Genomic DNA, 18,082 nt, shown 5'->3' on the forward strand with positions numbered 1-18,082 from the left:
TTCAGAGATGTTTTAGGCCAGTTTTAACCAGGTTTAATGATCTGTAAGATGATTGGTTTAAGTATTAAGGAGTGGTTAGTATAATCTGCCTAGTAACACATTTTAGACAAAGGAAATGAAATGTATTAAATGCCTGATTGGACACTCCCTGGCAGAGCATCTTATAGACTTTTGAATGAGTATGATCATACTTTGCAATAAACTACTTATTATCAAATGAACCCGTTTGTCAGTTTGGAACATTGACAGGGGTTTGTATGTATTTGGCAGGGGGTTATATGTATTTGGGAGGTGGGGGCTTTGTATGTATTTGGGGGTGGGGGTGAGTTTTTTTGTATTTATTTTGGGGGGGTAACTATTTTGGGGGGCTTGTGTGTGTGGCCGGGGGGGTGGAGGAAGTGTGAGGAAGGGGATAATTGATGGAGTGGGGGAGAGTGAGGAGAGAGGGGGTGTAAGAAAGGGAGTGAGAAAGAGAGAGGGTTGAAGGGAGAGTGTGAGTGAGGAAGAGGGGGTAAGAGTGCGACGGAAGGAGAGAAATACATGGGAAGAGGGGGGAAATAGAGGAGGGGACTTGCAAGCCCGCAGACACGGGGGAAGACCCTGTCGAAACTAGTCCTGGCCCCTGGAAATGTCGGCGACCCTGTGTGTACAGCCCTCTCCTGTCAAACCTTTTTCACTATTGTCTCCCTACCTACAGTATGAAACGCTCAACATTCATCAAGCACCTTCAATTTTCATATTCATAGCCCAGCTGAAAATCCATGTTTTAAAGCATTTCATTAAATGTTTGACTGATTGTCAGTTTTTTCAGGATATTTTTATCCCCACATACATGTTTTCTTAATATTGACTTTGGTTATCTCCATTTTTCTTTCCCTTTTTATACTGTTTTAACTTTACTTTTTTGTCTGGGACATTATTATTGTATGCATACTGTTTGTTTCTATTTATTAGCCCTACATTAAAGATGCGTGTTATACACTCTTTTTATTCTGTTATATATTGTGATTACTACCCCATCTCCTTATATTTTGTAATTGTTATAGCTTAGTCTATTATGTTTTAATTCTGTTCTGCAGCATCACTCAGCTGTTTTAGTTTGCCATTAGTGTAATTCATTAGTGTCTAGTTTTGTTTGTAATTCTCTGATTGGACATATCTGCGTCATGATACCAACACATTGACTATAAGAGGGACTCCATTCCCTTGAGAATATAATCCTGATGAAGCTCTTTGTTGAGTGAAATGCGTAGGGTGTTGGAACTATTGCAAAGACTTGATCTGAGTGAGCAGCTGCTGTGTTTCCTTGTTACTCCGGCGAATGGACTCTCTCCTCGCTTAACTCTGCCCAAAACCATGACGTCACTGGACTGTGCGGGCCAGCAACAATCAGCTGGGCAGATGGAGAGGACCATCACGAGGATCCAGCGTTCCCCTGCGATTCTATATAGTCTATTTGCACGACTGTCTTTTTGTAAGTGCATTACTTTTGTCTCTGTCTGTTTATAAATCGGATTGCACTATTTTTGCTTCTTTTTTTATTCCATATACATTTGTATCTGCTTGCACCCCACCGTGGATCAAGGATTATTCATGTGGAGTTTCAGTATATCTCCAGTGATTCACCACCATGACCTTTTAACATGTGGGTGGGATAACTCCCTTTTTTTCACATCACAGTTCCCACTTTGTCACAATCTGATTTTTTTTTTGCACTATGTTTTCTGTTTATTATATATTCTTCTGTGATTTTTCAGCACAAAATGTTGTGTTTATATCACATATCCCCTGGCGGTCTTGCTTTTGCTCTTGTTTCAAATTACTGCAAGAAACAAGATTAGCAAGATTCACACATACGCCACTGGTGCAAGTTAACGCAGATCCAAATATCCAGTTTGTGTTTTGGAGCAAATTGTGCCATTTTGTATGGTTATATACAGCTCTGGTGATGATAATAAAAACAAAAAAAACAAATAATCAAACTTACAGCCACGGCCCCTTTTATTCTCCAACATCTCTGAATTTTTTCGGGGATTTTTTCTGAATGCCACGCACTTCACCGCACTTCACCACGTTCATGCCGCATTCTGACTGCATTCATACCGCATTCATGTTGTATTCACACCCGCGGTTGATGTGTTTTTTGATAATGGTTCGGATTTAATTGGTTGCAATTCTTCGCGTATCCGCCAGATGGCAGATATTCATGAATTGTAATGCGCATGCGCTTCAGTAATGTGTCGACTTGCAGGTGTTTAAAAGATATACCACAGTGGCCCATTGTAAATTGGCCTTGGGACTGAAGAAGTTACAATAATGTACTGCACCGACACACTTTATTCGAGCAAATACCCAGTATGTACCTGGCAGATACCTGGAATGCGCCGCTCCTCACCTCTGACAAGCCCCGTTGTGTTTGCCTTCCCAGCCTGGGTTCATGCCTGGCTGACGGGCGGCTGATCTGTTAAATGATAATGATTAGGATTTAATAGGCTGCAATGCTTCGCGTGTCTACCAGATGGCATAAATTCATGAATTGTAATGCATTATATATATATATACTGTGCAGTATTGCAGCCAGCGGGAATAAAATGCTTCAATCCCTGCTTGGAAAATACCTCAATGCACTCGGGCAGAAAACAGTCACAAACCTCAATACACCCGGGTATACCCGAATTCGTGGGACTAGCCGAGCTCGAATAAAGTGTGTCGCCAGTGTATCAATTTAGGCATTTTCATATTAAAAAATACAAGCACAGTGTTTGGTCTTGTTTTATTGTCCTGAGAGTCTCGACATGAGTGCACAACTGCAGTCCGTATTCCAAAAACCCGACAGAACATACGCTTATTTAATATGGGCCGCGATTAATGCGACAGATGATAAGACGGCCACAGTTGGTCAAATTTATCAGTATTTTATCGAAAACTATGACTTTTACAAATTTTCGCCAGATGCTCATGTGTGGAAGCGTGCAATAAGGAAAAGTTATGTATCGATCCATGTTTTTTTCGTATTGATCCCGATGTTATTGGAGGGTATTGGTGTGCATCACCGGGTTTTTCCCGTATCTATGATCATGGAGACTTCAAAAGGCGAAAGGTCATGTTAAAACCAACTAAGAAACGTCAGTCGCAGGCAAGCAATGCGCCAGCACCGGCTTCCAATAACGGTCCGACCGTCAGTGAAAACCTGGTGACCGACAACCCTTGCTGTCTGTCCCCGCCCGGATACCTGCAGCCTGAGCCGGATTTCGCATACAGATTCCAGCAAGCTTGCATGTACCTAAGCGATTTCCAGCCTCATCAGCTGACTACAGGTGTAGTAGTCCCGCTGTCACCTGTCAACTACGTGTATGATCAAGAATACGGGACTGGCAGTGGCTCGGCGCCAGCTGATTGGCAAACTCTATGGTGAGTAATGTTGCCGTATTTTATTCTGTTTTTGAAATTTCAATATCAATGCACAGTCAAGCGAGTCTCCTGTAAGCAATATCATTGGCTGAGCAGCTTCTACAATAGATACTGCACAATTGGTGGAAATCTAGGCGCATGCGCATTGGAACCTTCTTGAAACGCATATGCGTGTCATCAGATCGCCAGTAGGCGCATGCGCATGTGAACAGGAGACGCCCCCCGAGAAAATTATTGGTGGGACTGACTGTGAGAACTTCTTTAGGGGACTGACTGACCATTACAGTAAAACTTTGACTTTTGTTTTTCCTCAGAAAAGAAAACTTTGTCGACTCATGTGGAAAACAGCAAATGGAGGGATTTCGATAGATAATATCGCTTTGTGTTACAATGCCTGCACATTACTGAATCGGATTTAAAAAACCACGTACCGGAGTCTACAGTTTAGTGGCCGTTGTTATTGATTAGGATAGAATACTGTAACTGAGAGCTTCATAGAAAAACTGAAACAGTATGCTGTTGTTTTCAGACCGTATACAATACTTTTTTTTATATATACTACATAATAAACCCGAAAAATAAAAAGTATTCATTTATTCTACATGTATTCCATATTCCATATCGTAATATCAAGATGGTTTAGGCAGGCTGTGGAGAAAATAAAAATAAAAAATGAGGAGAGAAAAAAATATTTATTTTTTTGGTCACTCACTCTTGAACTTTACAAGCAAGCAGTGGTGAAGTTACAGACGCATGCGCAGTAATCATCAGCTATGTACTCCCAGTATGTAGCTCCCATCCCAAAGAGTATTACACGCAGGCGCAGAGAGGTGATGCTCGGCTAGGGACGGACGATTAAAAACACAATGACAAGCTTTGGAAACGGAATGGTTTTGGAGAGGTGTCTGTCGATAAGAGGTTCAAATCCTTGAGCGAGCCTTGTGTGTGTGTGGGGGGGAGGGGGGTACAGGGTACAGCTGCATGAAAGATTAGCTGTACTGTAGTTCAAAGAAATGACTTCTTTTCAAAAGGCAGGTTATCATAATAATTTGATTCCTACACCCCCAAATACATAAAAAGCACACAAATCAACCATGTGCAGTCAAACGCACAGTGTCGCAGTCAAAAGCTGCAGCACAGATTGAATATCGTAATATCAAGATAGTTTAGGCAGGCTTGTGGAGAAAATAAAAATAAAAAATGAAGAGAAAAAAAAACTTTGCAAGCAAGCAGTGGTGAAGTTACAGATGCATGCGCAGTAATCATCAGCTATCAAGCAGGAATGTGATTGAAACCAGAAAGACACACATTCAAAGGAATGGTGTGGGAGAGGTGTACTGTACTGTAGATAAGATAAGAAGTTGAAATACTGCAGTGCAGTAAATTAGCCTGTGTGTGTGCGGGGGCAAGTGATTGGAGAGCGCTGTATATGCCGAAATGTGATACTGTTACAGTACACGCCTATGCGTTTCAACAATTTTCAAATGAGACATACAGCACTGCAATATGCAAATTTACAATGACTGCGCGCGCACACGCAGACTGTGTACTGATGTAGGTTGAACTGCTAAAGTATTAGGCCTCGGCCATGTTCCCTGCTTGCTGGGAATTTAAAATTCCCCCGCTTGCCGGCGCGACAGGCCGGTCACGTGAGCAGTTCGCCCAATGAGGGCGATCCAGCTCCGTGACGTCACTGGCCTGCCCCCGGCCAGTGACGTGCCCGCCCCCTGACGGCCCGCTGACAGCGCGTGCGGTAAGCAACCGCAAGGCCAGGGAAAGCACCCGCTTTCCCTGTGCCTCAGCGCGCCTCAACACGCCAGCAGGGAGCCTGGCCGAGGCCTTAGACTTTGAAGACAACAGCTCGCGAATGCCCCCCTGAGTTTTTAGACGGTATTGCAGTATTGCAGACAGTGCTAATAAAATGCTAATATTACAAGCGCTAAAATACCGCAATATACTCCGGGGAAAAAAACCATACTGCATCTGCCCGCGGTTATCAGAGTTGCGCCGCTACGGCCGCACTAGGATAAAGGCGGCTGCCACTGTATATTAGATTAAGCATCATAATTGTTTTTGAATTTATATCGTGATTTAGGTAACGTGTATAGGATCACACCTTGTGAGGCATACATATTTTGACAGCACTTAATTACTGTTATCTTTAGAAGAGCGGTGCGCAAAGTGGGGTGGGGGGCATGAGATTGCCTGCAGGGGGCGCGGGGTTTACACAGGCCCCACGCGCTTCCCGAAGGCATTTAAATTAATGCCGGGGGAGCTGCAAGGCCTCTGTGAACTTCTCCTTACCTTGATTCTGACGGCTCCTAGCAACGCGTTGCTATGTGCAGTTGCATTGCCATGGCAACATGCCAGAACGTCAGAGTCAAGGTAAGGGGGGGGGGGGAGCGCGAGGAGAGGGGGACAGCCGGCAGGGGGAAAAGATTGCGCTCGCCTGCTTTAGACGACAAAAACAACTTCTAATTTCAATTAAATTCTATGTTCATTTATTGCACGTTCCCTTTTCCAGCTGAACATAATAGGTTTGCATAGATGACCTAGAATAGACCTAGAAGTGAGAGAGGCAGTTATGATTGAGTTGAAGAAGTGGCTCAGAGAGTAAACGCACTTACTCTGAAAGCAATGACACCGAGTTTAAAGTTGGGGAGTCCTAGTGTTAAATCCTTGGGCAAGTCACTTTGTCTCACTATGCCTCAGGCACCAAAAAATTGATTATAAACTCCATGGGGCAGGGACCTGTGCCTGCAAAAATTCGATGTCCACTGCTGCGACACTATCAGAGCTACACAAGAAAAAATAATTACAATGATCAAATGCAGGCACCTTGGAATAACATTGGCTCCTGTTCAATAAGCTTTGAAGCCATTTCTTCGGGTCAGAGCGCCCAATAATTGTTAGATAATATAAGAATATATTATGCCTGTTAAAGTGTATGAATTTTGCAGACAACAAAGATTTGTTCTTTCAATATAACACATTAATTCCTTCAATGCCATAAAGGCCAGTAACAAATTGGTTTTGCAATTGGTTGTTGGCTCTTCTCAGAGCAGAAGACTTAAGAGCAATGTATTCCAGTATATATGTTTACCTCCTGTGTTACCTAATAATCCATTTATCGCTGTCAGACCAGACTAGTAATGTGACCTTGAAAAGTTATTTCTGGTAGCATCAAAGTGTCCTTGTAATGTTACTTCAATGAAAATCACAAGAAACAAATAATTCAGTTTTACCCAACACCAGCACAGGTACTAAATCTAATTGTAGAGTCTAACAAAGCAATTATTTACACAATTGTATTTGTCAACAAACACAGGATTAGAATTGGATTGTGTTGTGTCAGAGATGGAGCCCAAACGATAAACGACCTTGACAAAGTCATCTGCCGAAATCCATGTGGTCTTAAAAGCTAAAATATACATTTGTTGTTGTTACCAATAATGTTTAAGGCGCGTCAAAAACAGATCAGTCCCATATATGTATGTATATATCCGCCTGGACCTCTTTACTGAGGTTAGTAATTAATCCAGTGTCCCTTATAGGGGCAGGACTAGTACCTAGTGTACACTGACACATACATATAGTACATAAATTGTCCCATAAACTGATTTACATGGTAGCATGAACCCAAAAGGGTAACTCACTGTTCAGCTTTGTCCTCCAGTGCGGTCCTATTGTGGTTCCTCCTACGCGGCGTGCAGATCCACCAACAACACAATAGAAAAGAGAAAAAGGCAGCGAACTGCCAAAAAATGCAGGAGGAGGCTCACTTGCACAATAAAATGTTTATTCCATAAAGGGATCACACACTAATGCGTTTCGGGCCGTGTGCCCTTTATCAAGGTGTATATGATAAAGGGCACACGGCCCGGAACGCGTTTTTTGGCAGTGCGCTGCCTTTTTCTGCTTTTTCTGCTGCCAATAATGTTTAGACTTATCCAGAAACAGAAATATAGATGTATTTATCAAATATTGTATCTCTGGCCTATACGAATTAAAATTAATACTACAGTAGCAAAATTATTACTCAATCATTAGACTGACATTAGAGACATTGCCATCTTTTACTGTATCTGTGAGTAGGAATCTTGTAAATTGTGGAATGTAGGATACTTGGATTGAGTCCTATAATGTAGGTGAAATATTTCACTGCCCGAAAGGTAGAAAGTGTAGCGCATAGCTCACCACAAACGAAGCGCGACCGCGGTGCTGAGGTAGGGAATTGAGAAACGCCAACCCACAGCCACGCGGGTGCGCCTAGGATGTAGATTAGTCTTGCAAGTTGGGTCAGGAGTACGGAAGGTAGACTAAACGTTATACTTGCCAGGTCTGGATTGGAGAGTAGCGGATAGTTGGAGTACTTTGCCATGCTCAGGATTGGAGAGTAGCGGGTCGTTAGAGTACTTAGCCAAGGTCAGGATGGGAGAGTAGCGGATTGTCGGGGTACTTTGCCAAGGTCAGGGCTGTAGATATCAGGATGGTCGTACATAGCCAGGTCAGAGTTGGAGAGATGAGGAGTCCAGTAACAAAGCAGGGTCAGGCCGCAGGGAGATCAGGAACAAGGCACAAGGCAGGAACAAGGAACTGAATGCAGCAAGGCACGGCGTCACAAAAGGTTATGCTCAGCAATGATAGTCTGGGCTGAGCAGATATTTAAGGAACCTCCTACAATGGGAAGTGGGGCGGAACAAGAGGGGACATGCTGATAGGCTGCTGGGTCGCGCAGGTGCGCCCTATTGTGCAGCCTGATTATGTCTAGGGGCGAAGCTATGTCCCGCGTGCGTCACCGACGTCAGGAGGTGGCGACCTGATCACGCGTCACTCACACACCGCGCATGCCCATCATCTGAACGGGAACGAAGCCTGGAGGCGAGTCCAGGGGAAGCCTGTCTTTCGCGCATCACTGACGTCAAGGGATGGCGACTCGATCGCCTGCCACTCGCGCACTGCACATGTCCATCTTTGGAGTGGGGGCGGAGACTGGGAATGGATCTGGGAGGGCAGACTGATCGCATGTTGCCCGCGCGCGCGTGCAGTGGAACCGCCGTGAGAACGCAATACTTGAGTGTCAGACGTAGAAGGCTGAATAGGTACGTTCCGGCCATCAGGATGGTGAATCCTCACAGAAAGAAGGTGTTTTTGACATAGAGCCTAGCTGCTAAGGTAATGAAGCTGCTTTTATTTTATTTTAATGACATAGTGTTGAACCGCATTAATTGCATTAATTTTAGCCCTGGAGACCCCCTGCTTCCCTAAATACAGGCCCCGGTATGGGGTGCCAGTAGACCTCATGCTTTCCCGGATTTTCGCTGATGTAGCCCCCAAAATTTGTTTCTCGATGTAAAATCCGCAAACGAATTTGGGCAGTATCAATTCACACGGATTCATCAAAAACCTCCATTGGATGCAACCCATGGATGGATTTGTAAAATCCAATCCGCGGATTCTGCAATCCGTTGGCGGATTTTTAACAATCTGTCACCGGATTACTGAAACTGTGGATTGCATTCTACAAATTCGTCAACGGGTTGCAGAATCTGCAGAATATATTGGTAATAATAATACAAAATCCTCAAAACGCGACTCGCTCTTTTTCAGACTGATCCGTTGAAATCCGCAAGCCAAAGGAACCGGCTGATCCTCTGCGACTCCAATTCGCCCATCTGTAGGAGTCCCTGGTTCAAATCCTGTAAAATAAATGGAGGTTAGTTAGGGTGGTTGCTCCTTTAAAGATATCTATTAGAAACTGTGTCATTTCTTGATAAAATTCTCCTGAGAAACCATCAGGGCGTGGAGGTTTCACTTTTTTTTAATGTATTGAATAGTTTTAAGCACTTCCTCATTAGAAATGTTCCTATCAAGTTGATCTTCATCTACCAGTAGGAACACCATATTACTTTAAGAAGTGTCTCACTCTAGAGCAGGGGTGGCCAAGTCCAGTCCTCAAGGGCCACCACCACGTCAGGTTTTAAGGATATCCCTACTTTACCACAGATTGCTCAATCAGTGGCTCAGACGTTGGTTGAGCCACCTGTGCTGAAGTAGGGATGTTCTTGAAACCTGACCTGTTGGTGGCCATTAAGGACTGGAGTTGGCCACCCTTCCACCCTTGCTCTAGATCATTTACTTTATCAGCTCAATAGACCTTTTCATAATATTCTCTACATAGGTTTCTGAAATATATTTTTCTTTAAGTTTCAGAGCACCATCTGAGCCTCTTAGAGATGGCATACTAGATATAAGTCTTCCACTTTGTTTACCATGTTTGTGGAAGATAAATATTTGAAATGGCATTAAAGATTCTTATTTTCTAGAGTTTACCCATCTCCTGATAGTTTATTGTGGCGTTTTTGTCACAGCTTTTGTCAACTCGTTGTGAGCAGGAAAATAAGATTAATTCTATCATTTTTTTTCTTTTAGACACATATGAGATAATATCTCCTCTTAATTCCAAACTAGACTTGCATAATCTTTATGTTGGGCATCATCCTATGCCATTTTCACGACAATTGTGAGAATTTACAAGTTGTTAAGGGAATCTCAAGCATCTGCAACCTCCTAGGTTAGGGCTGTTATATACGCGTGCCTGTGCAAAGGCGCGTGCACGTGCCGCACACATTTTGTGTGTATACTGTGCGCAAGTAAGGTACTGTGTGTGTGTGTGTGTGTGTGTGTGTGTGTGTGTGTGTGTGTGTGTGTGTGTGTGTGTGTGTGTGTGTGTGTGTAATTAATTATTTATTTAAAAAAAAACACATTGGTAAAAATAACACACATACACACACACATATACACACACACATATACATCCATTTCAGCGCCGGTAACGGTGCAAAATCATTCTATTCCCCGTCTTCCCGGCTGTCGGCCGGATGCACACTCACTGTTGTGTGTGCGCGCGCGCGGCCCTTGAATAGAAGGGCTGACTAACCTCAGCCAATTATAAGTGCCGCGCGCGTGCACGGCGTAGCGCATGCGGCCACTATATAACAGCCCTTAGATTTTGTGGATCGCTTTGACCAAACAGGGGCATGGTCTGAGAACGATATACAGATGGAGTATGACTTCCTGCCCCCAGTGCCGGGGACAAACTTGCAAACGTCTGTGGTGCTGGGGACAGTGTCTTCCACGATGGAGCTGTTGGGAGGTCCATGCTTCTGAATGGGACTTAATACTTCGCTGCCCGGATGACATAACAGCGGCACTAATGACACTAAGGTTTATTACATCAGTAAGTTCAATTTTATTGTACAATAAAAGATATATACAGAGTGACCCAAGAAGGGTCAAAAAGATTCCCCACAGTTGCACTCAGCCAAAAATATTAAAGTCTAATGTGTCAGACTAATAGTCATCAAATGGTGTTGTATTCATTGGTGTCAATACACCTGGGCTATACATCAGATAAATATCTGATGTGACTGAGAACCAGAATATGGTCAGAGCAAAATGTCTAAAAGCATCAAAATAATCCAATTTTATTAAGCAAAAAGACTCACTAAGTGAAACACACACACACACACACACACACACACACACTTGTTACAATCCCCAATGGTGGGATACAAATGCCTATTGATATTCAGATATATATAAGCAGTTATCTGTAATGTTGCAATAACATCTGAAAATGAATATCACAGTCCTCTTGATCTATAACTGAGTGGATAGGTAAATTATACTTTAAATCCAAGTTAATCATTGTAAGGATATCAAAATATATATGGAGAGTTAACCTATCCAGGAAGGTGATTTACATCATACAGGCAGTCCTTGGATATCCAACGGAATCCGTTCTGGAAGTAGCGTTGGATAGTGAAACCGTTGTAAAGTGAGTCCCATGTTAATCAGTGGCGGTGAGCGTTGGATAACGCATTCCGGCATCGAAAAACGGCCCATAGGGTTGTGTTGGATATGCCATTTGTTGTAAAGTGAAACGTTGGATAGCGAGGACTATCTGTATTGAATAACTAATAGCTACTGGGAAAGTAACCATATAGTGATGGAACTCAATATCCCCAGTTGTTTAAACAAGGGGTTCAATTATGATGAAACATAGTGATTCACTTAGTTATATAAAACAGCGTACATCTTAAGCAAATCATAACAGACCCAAATAATATGGGTGTGTTTCAGGAGTATAGTGCTCAATTTGCATTAACCCCTTCCCTGCCCAGTTAGCATTTAATATCAAAACGCTGAAGGAATTATTATTATTGTATCATCTTCTTAATTCAAAAAGAATAATATATAGGGAGAGAACCTGAGGTCCATATAATACTTTATATCCAAGTTAAACTTAGTAAAGATATCAAAATATATATGCAGATGTAACCTATCCACCAAGCTAATTTACATCATATTGAATAATTGATGTGTACTGGGAAAGTAACCATATAGGGTTGAAACTCAATATCCCTAGTTGTTTAAACACGGGGTTCAATCATGATGAAACATAGTGATTCACTTAGTTTTTTTTTAAAAACAGCACACATCTTTAAGCAAAGCAGAACAGACCCAAATAATATGGGTGAATGCCACATTTGTATATGCTCATAATATAGTGACTGGGTAATCAGACCATATCGTGTAACCCATGAGAGCCCCCAATGGTTACAGGGAAAAATCTAAGTCATACTATAGTATTGCTAGATGTATTCCAGTTATTCCCTCTTGTATGAATATACACAAAATGCTCACAAAATATTCAGCGAACCGTTACTGTCAGCTGTAGGGTAATCTATATGTGTGGCTGCATTGCGGGAGACCGTATTGGTATCCAGAGTCAGTCTAAACTCAGTCCCCCTCCCAGTAACTAAGTAATGACAGAACAATCAGTACACTGGCGACACACTTTATTCGAGCTCGGCTAGTCCCACGAATTCGGGTATACCCGGGTGTATTGAGGTTTGTGACTGTTTTCTGCCCGAGTGCATTGAGTTATTTTCCGGCAGGGATTGAAGCATTTTATTGCCGCTGGCTGCAATACTGCACAGTACATATATATATACTGCATTACAATTCATGAATTTATGCCATCTGGTAGACACGCGAAGCATTGCAGCCTATTAAATCCTAATCATTATCATTTAACAGATCAGCCGCCCATCAGCCAGGCATGAACCCAGGCTGGGAAGGCAAATGCAACGGGGCTTGTCAGAGGTGAGGAGCGGCGCATTCCAGGTATCTGCCAGGTACATACCGGGTATTTGCTCGAATAAAGTGTGTCGGTGCAGTATGTCCAATCGCTATTAAAATATAAAACCACCGCTATACGACCAGTTTTGAGGAGTGTGATTTCAGATGCATCTGTCTCCAACGCCTGACGCCATCGTCATGACGTCAGATAAAACCTGACGATCGTTTCGAAAGTCTTGTCTTCAGAGGGGGAGGAGTCCAATAAAAGACAGCCTGAAAAGATGTCTGCATCCAAAACTAGCAAAAAGCAAATATAATCCATTTTGGCCTTCCACACATCAATCAATCCCAGGTGATATTTAATCCCAGAGTTTTCTTGTACCTTACCTTTCTTTGAGATTTTGAGTGTGTATTAAGTCATTTTATCTATTCAATTTACGAAGACATTTTTGTTGTGATTATTTAGGAGCATAAATGTTGCAAAGAAAAAACCTTTCATTATTGATTTCAATATCTAAAACAGCACATCTCCCTGGTGTCAGCAAAAAAGCAATGTTCTTTTAATTGTCAACCTTTTTTTAGTAGAATGGACACTCATCTAGATTTGCTGATTTGAGACGTGTAGCAGCAGAGCTGAACCCAGCTAGTTTTCGGTGAGGTGTGTTTCCTGAAAGGATATAACAATTCTGCATTTTATTTTTAATGACTAATAATTTGCTTTTTATTTTATTGGAGTATTGATATCCCCAATATTCCCCAAGGTAAATGTTAATGTATGTATTTTATATATTTAAAAATAAAGATCAGGTGGATTACCTGTCCAGCAGACCTAGGAGTTGTGACTGCATACCACTAATCCGTATGATTAAAATGAGCCAGCAGTTCTCATACAGTACATATTTTCCAGAGAGCAAATTAAAGTAAATGTTTCCAGGTACTTTCAATTCAAATAAAGTAAAATTAAATGTAAACATAACCGCCTTTATGAATATTACTTAACCCTGGAGATGGAGTATAGAAAAATAATGGGTGAAAGGTTTTAAGTCTGACTGAGTATATGAAGACATGTAAATCACATTATTACCAACAAGTAATGTGATAAGAGAATAACCTGAAATGTAATCATTTTAAAGGTCAAAAATAGTTTAGGAAAGAAACTATTAGTTTCATATAATTTCAGTACTTTATTCACATTGTGTATATAATCGCTTTATGTAATACTACTATTGGATATTTCGATATGTTTCAGCTGCGTGCATGAGTAATATGTAAATATTTTTGGAAATAATGAGACATTCCTGTAATATTGTAATATGGTACTAATGTAATAATAAATATAGCAGGGCTCAGTTCCAAATATAATAAATACCCCCCACAAAAACACAGTACTAAACCAAAAATCTACAACATGGGGATGAGGGGGTATATAAATAAATGGGAGAAAAACTTTTAAGGCTTAGGGCTGGGAGAATGAAAACACGTAGATAATATTATAGCCATTAAAGAGAATATTCTGAGAATGACCAGGTAACATGAGTAACAAAACTAGATGAAGGATATACTGCTGCGGCACAGTTTATTCGAGCATTTGCCCGTTCTGTGCCGCAGCAGTAGCCTGGCGCGCGCCCGAGTGTGACGGGCGCACGCCGAAGCAGCGGAAGAGCGCCCTCCGATCGGGGCGCTCTCCCTACCGCTGCCGGGTCCGCCGGGTCCCCCGGAACCCCCTGCCGCTGTCCCGCGATCGCGGGACACCAGGGCTCCCTCGGGGAGCCCCTGGACACGCGTGCAGGGGGCGCACGCTCCCGATGACGCGTGACCGCGCGTCTATGACGCGCGGCACGCCGAGGGGCGGCCACTAGCAAGCCGGGAGATTTCCCGGCTTGCGGTACCGACCACACTTCAATAAAGTGTGTCGGTAGTGTACTTGGACAATGGGAGAAAAGTCTTTGTGAATCTTCCTTGTCTTTCAAATGTAAAGCAGTGGGAGAGAACCGTCTGTAAAATAAAATGCTCCTCTATCTATATGAAGAGTGCGGGGAAGGGGATCCTCTGGGGGTGGAGGGGGGGGTGGTGTTTTCTCCTCGCTGGTTCTTTTCCTTGGCATGTTATTAATACATCTTTCTGCTTCTTCAGGCATGTTTACATCTACTAAACGTTTGCTGGTAAAGATCCTCAGTCTTGCAGGTGTAGGAATGTCTCGGTTTGCCTCTACCTTCGCTGCAGTGTGTCTCTTGATGGAGTGTTCAGGAGGCTCCGCAGCGGCCCGGCCGCACAGGGCGCCGCCATGTTGTTGCGCAATAGTAGGTGTGACTGTCAGAGTGGCGAGAGTTCGCGCATGCGCAGTGCAAAGCGCGCGAACAGCTGGCAAATCACAGAGAGGCTTTGCAGTAAACTACAACCCCCAGGAGCCTCAGCGAAGTCACCTGACGCCAGGGAGCAAATAGGATTGCAGAAATTGCTGACAGGCAGGAAAGGGAAGCATGGGGGAGAGACCACGCTAGCCAGAGGGCACCGGAGGAGCAAGGAGAGGTAGTGTGTGTGCAGGGGGTCAGTGACCCATCTGCGTAGGCCAGATTCTCCCTCAGGCCCCAGAGTATACCCTGAATCACCATAAGCTTGTAGTGCTGCAGGGACGCCCTATATAGGTACTGCATAGACAGATAGGGACACAGTGTCGCGGAGCTGCGGTGGTGACAGTCGTATGGGCCCAACCTGCTGGACATCATCCACTCGTGTGAGACTGCGCTGGATCGGCAGATCCTTTTCGAAGTTTGTTGCCGGTCACCGCAGTGACCGGAAGGTATTTTATAAGTGCACCAACACCGGTACCAACAGGAGCTGATCCCGCCTTGGGGGGAGGACTCTTTGGGGACACTGGGTTGAGTGACCAGAGAACTGCGCATATATATATACATAACAGTGGACACGGTGTGGGGTGCACGCGGTGACGGGGAAGAGACATTTCTCTATAGGAGAGTGGCCGAGCCACGTGTAGATGTTATTGCATGTCAGTTAGTTCAATGCTATATCATATGTGTGCTATTACTTATAGTTCTAAGATAAGGTTCTACTTATACGTATCAGTAAACGGTTACCAAACTGAAGTGTGTTACTATTGTTCTTGCCTAGGGGAATCTCACTCATTGGGGATCCTGGGTAAGTAGAGGCGCTGCCAAAAGTATTATTATTACCCCAGGCTCCCAGTTAGCGGAGTCCCAGATTTCGCTGAGCCAGCAGGCCCTGGGCACTGTGGGGGATCAAGTGAGGAAACTTCCGTTCCTGGCCACGGCCTGAGTGGTAGACCATAAGTATGACATGGAGCACACTTGGTGTAAGGTACTAGCTACAGAACGGGACATATGCCCAGAAGCAATCCCCTCTATACTAATCCTGCCTGAAGCCCCGGGCATCCATTGCTCGCTAGTACAGGTGGGCGCGGCCGAGCCCCTGGCCACGTCCACGCCCCAGAGAGAGTACCCTGGCCTGTCAAGTGCTGTAATGGCCACTTCGTTCCATACCCCTGAGAGCATCTTGAACCCACGTTGGCCCGCCGCCATGGGTCTGGGTGTGTCCTTCACACCCTCCACCATCCGGCCCTCTCTAAGTAGAAGCAATATGTCCAGACTGGATGTCAATGTACCTTCTACATGAAATATCCCGCCAAATGATATGACCATCCCGGTGCTCGCAGAGGCCATCCATTAATCCACCCAGTCGCACCAGTACCGGAAGCTGAAGGCGTTCTCCGGAGACAAACCAACACCTCTGGGAGAAGTCGGATTTGAAGAATGGTTGGATCATGCTGAGCAGGTACTTCCTGAATGGTCCTGCACTGATGCCTTGCGGAGGCAGCGCATTATTGAATGCCTATGACCGCCCGCTTCCCATATGGTGCATTGGTACCGAGACGACCACCTTGATGCCGACACGCACGGCATAATTCACGCTCTCACCAAAGCCTATGGGATTCCGGTGGATGCGTTTGCCCTGAGGGCCAAGTTCTACGTCCTAACCCAGAGAGAAGGAGAGATGGTGTCTGATTTTCTTAGGCGGCTACACTTGGATCTCTGGACCCTGGTGAGGAGGAAGGTAGTACAGAAGGCGGATGCAGACGGACTGCGAACCACGCAACTGCTGAGGGGATCTTCTTCCGTTACATCCGGTGTCAGTAAGAGTCAGCAGATGCCTGGTGCCGGGACAAGCTTTGTCGTTTGATGAACTGATGGACCGAGTACAGGCACATGAGATCGTGCTGTTGGGTCGGGACTTGAACCCGGGAAAAAGACGGGGTGCCCTCCAAAGAAGCCAAGAAGTCAGAGGCTAAAGTTGGACTGGTGGGGGGTATGAATCCTCGGGAATGCCTGGTGTACCTGGACGATATTCGGGAAGACACTGGAGGAGCATGAGGAACGGCTGTTGAAAGTGCTAGATCGCCTCAGCAACGAAGGGTTTAAGCTGTTCATGGACAAGTGTCGGTTCTGCCGCACGTCAGTGACTTACGTGGGTCATATTGTCTCGGCTGAAGGGATAACTACAGATCCTGGGAAGATAGAAGCTGTGGTGAATTGGCCCAGACCCAATAACGTTCAGGAGTTATGGTCCTTTCTGGGATTCTGCGGGTACTACAGAAGATTCGTGGCCGGCTACTCGGGTAAAGCCAAGGTCCTCAACAATCTATTGAAGATCTACCCCGAAGACACGGAAAGGAAAGCCACTTCAGATCAAGCACCCCTTGGGGACAAGTGGACCCCTGCATGTGAACAGGCGTTTTTAGGGTTGAAGACAAATCTAACCCAGGCTCGGTGCTGACCTATGCAGACCCTGACCGAGAGTACGTTCTGCATGTGGATGCTAGTTTCAATGGCTTGGGAGCAGTGCTGCATCAGAAATATGACACTGGGCTTCGACCGGTGGCGTATGCCAGTCGAAGTTTGACACCAAGCGAACAAAACTACCCAGTCCACAAGCTGGAGTTCTTGGCCCTCAAGTGAGCTATCGTGGACAAGTTACGTGACTACTTGTATGGCATCCAATTTGAGGTTAGGACTGATAATAACCCGATGACATACATCAATACTTCTGCTAAACTGGATGCGACAGGCCACCGTTGGCTAGCGGGGCTGTCAAACTATCGATTCAATCTCAAGTACAAACCAGGGCCTACCAACATAGAGCGTCTGCCCCTGTCTCGAAGACCTGGGCTCCACCCTACTACCGACGAGGAAGTGTGGGAGGAAATTCCGGGGCCTGGCATACGTGCGCTGTGTTCTCTAGCGGCAGTGGTTGACAATCGAGTAGCTTTCCCTGAGTTAAGAATAGCAGATTCACTAGGGTGTCAGTCCAGAGCAGTTCCTAGGGCGTACCGACATCCAGAAGGGATGAATATTACTGAGGATAAGATCATTGCATGGAAGGAATTGGTGCAATATCAAATTCAGGATCCAGTAGTTGGACTAGTTTGGCAAGCATTGCAACAAGAGAACCCTTCCATACTTGTATCCATTCACGCAGCATACATGGCAGC

The sequence above is a fragment of the Ascaphus truei genome, chromosome 5 (genome assembly GCF_040206685.1).
Source record: "Ascaphus truei isolate aAscTru1 chromosome 5, aAscTru1.hap1, whole genome shotgun sequence".
NCBI classification, from domain to species: Eukaryota; Metazoa; Chordata; class Amphibia; order Anura; family Ascaphidae; genus Ascaphus; species Ascaphus truei.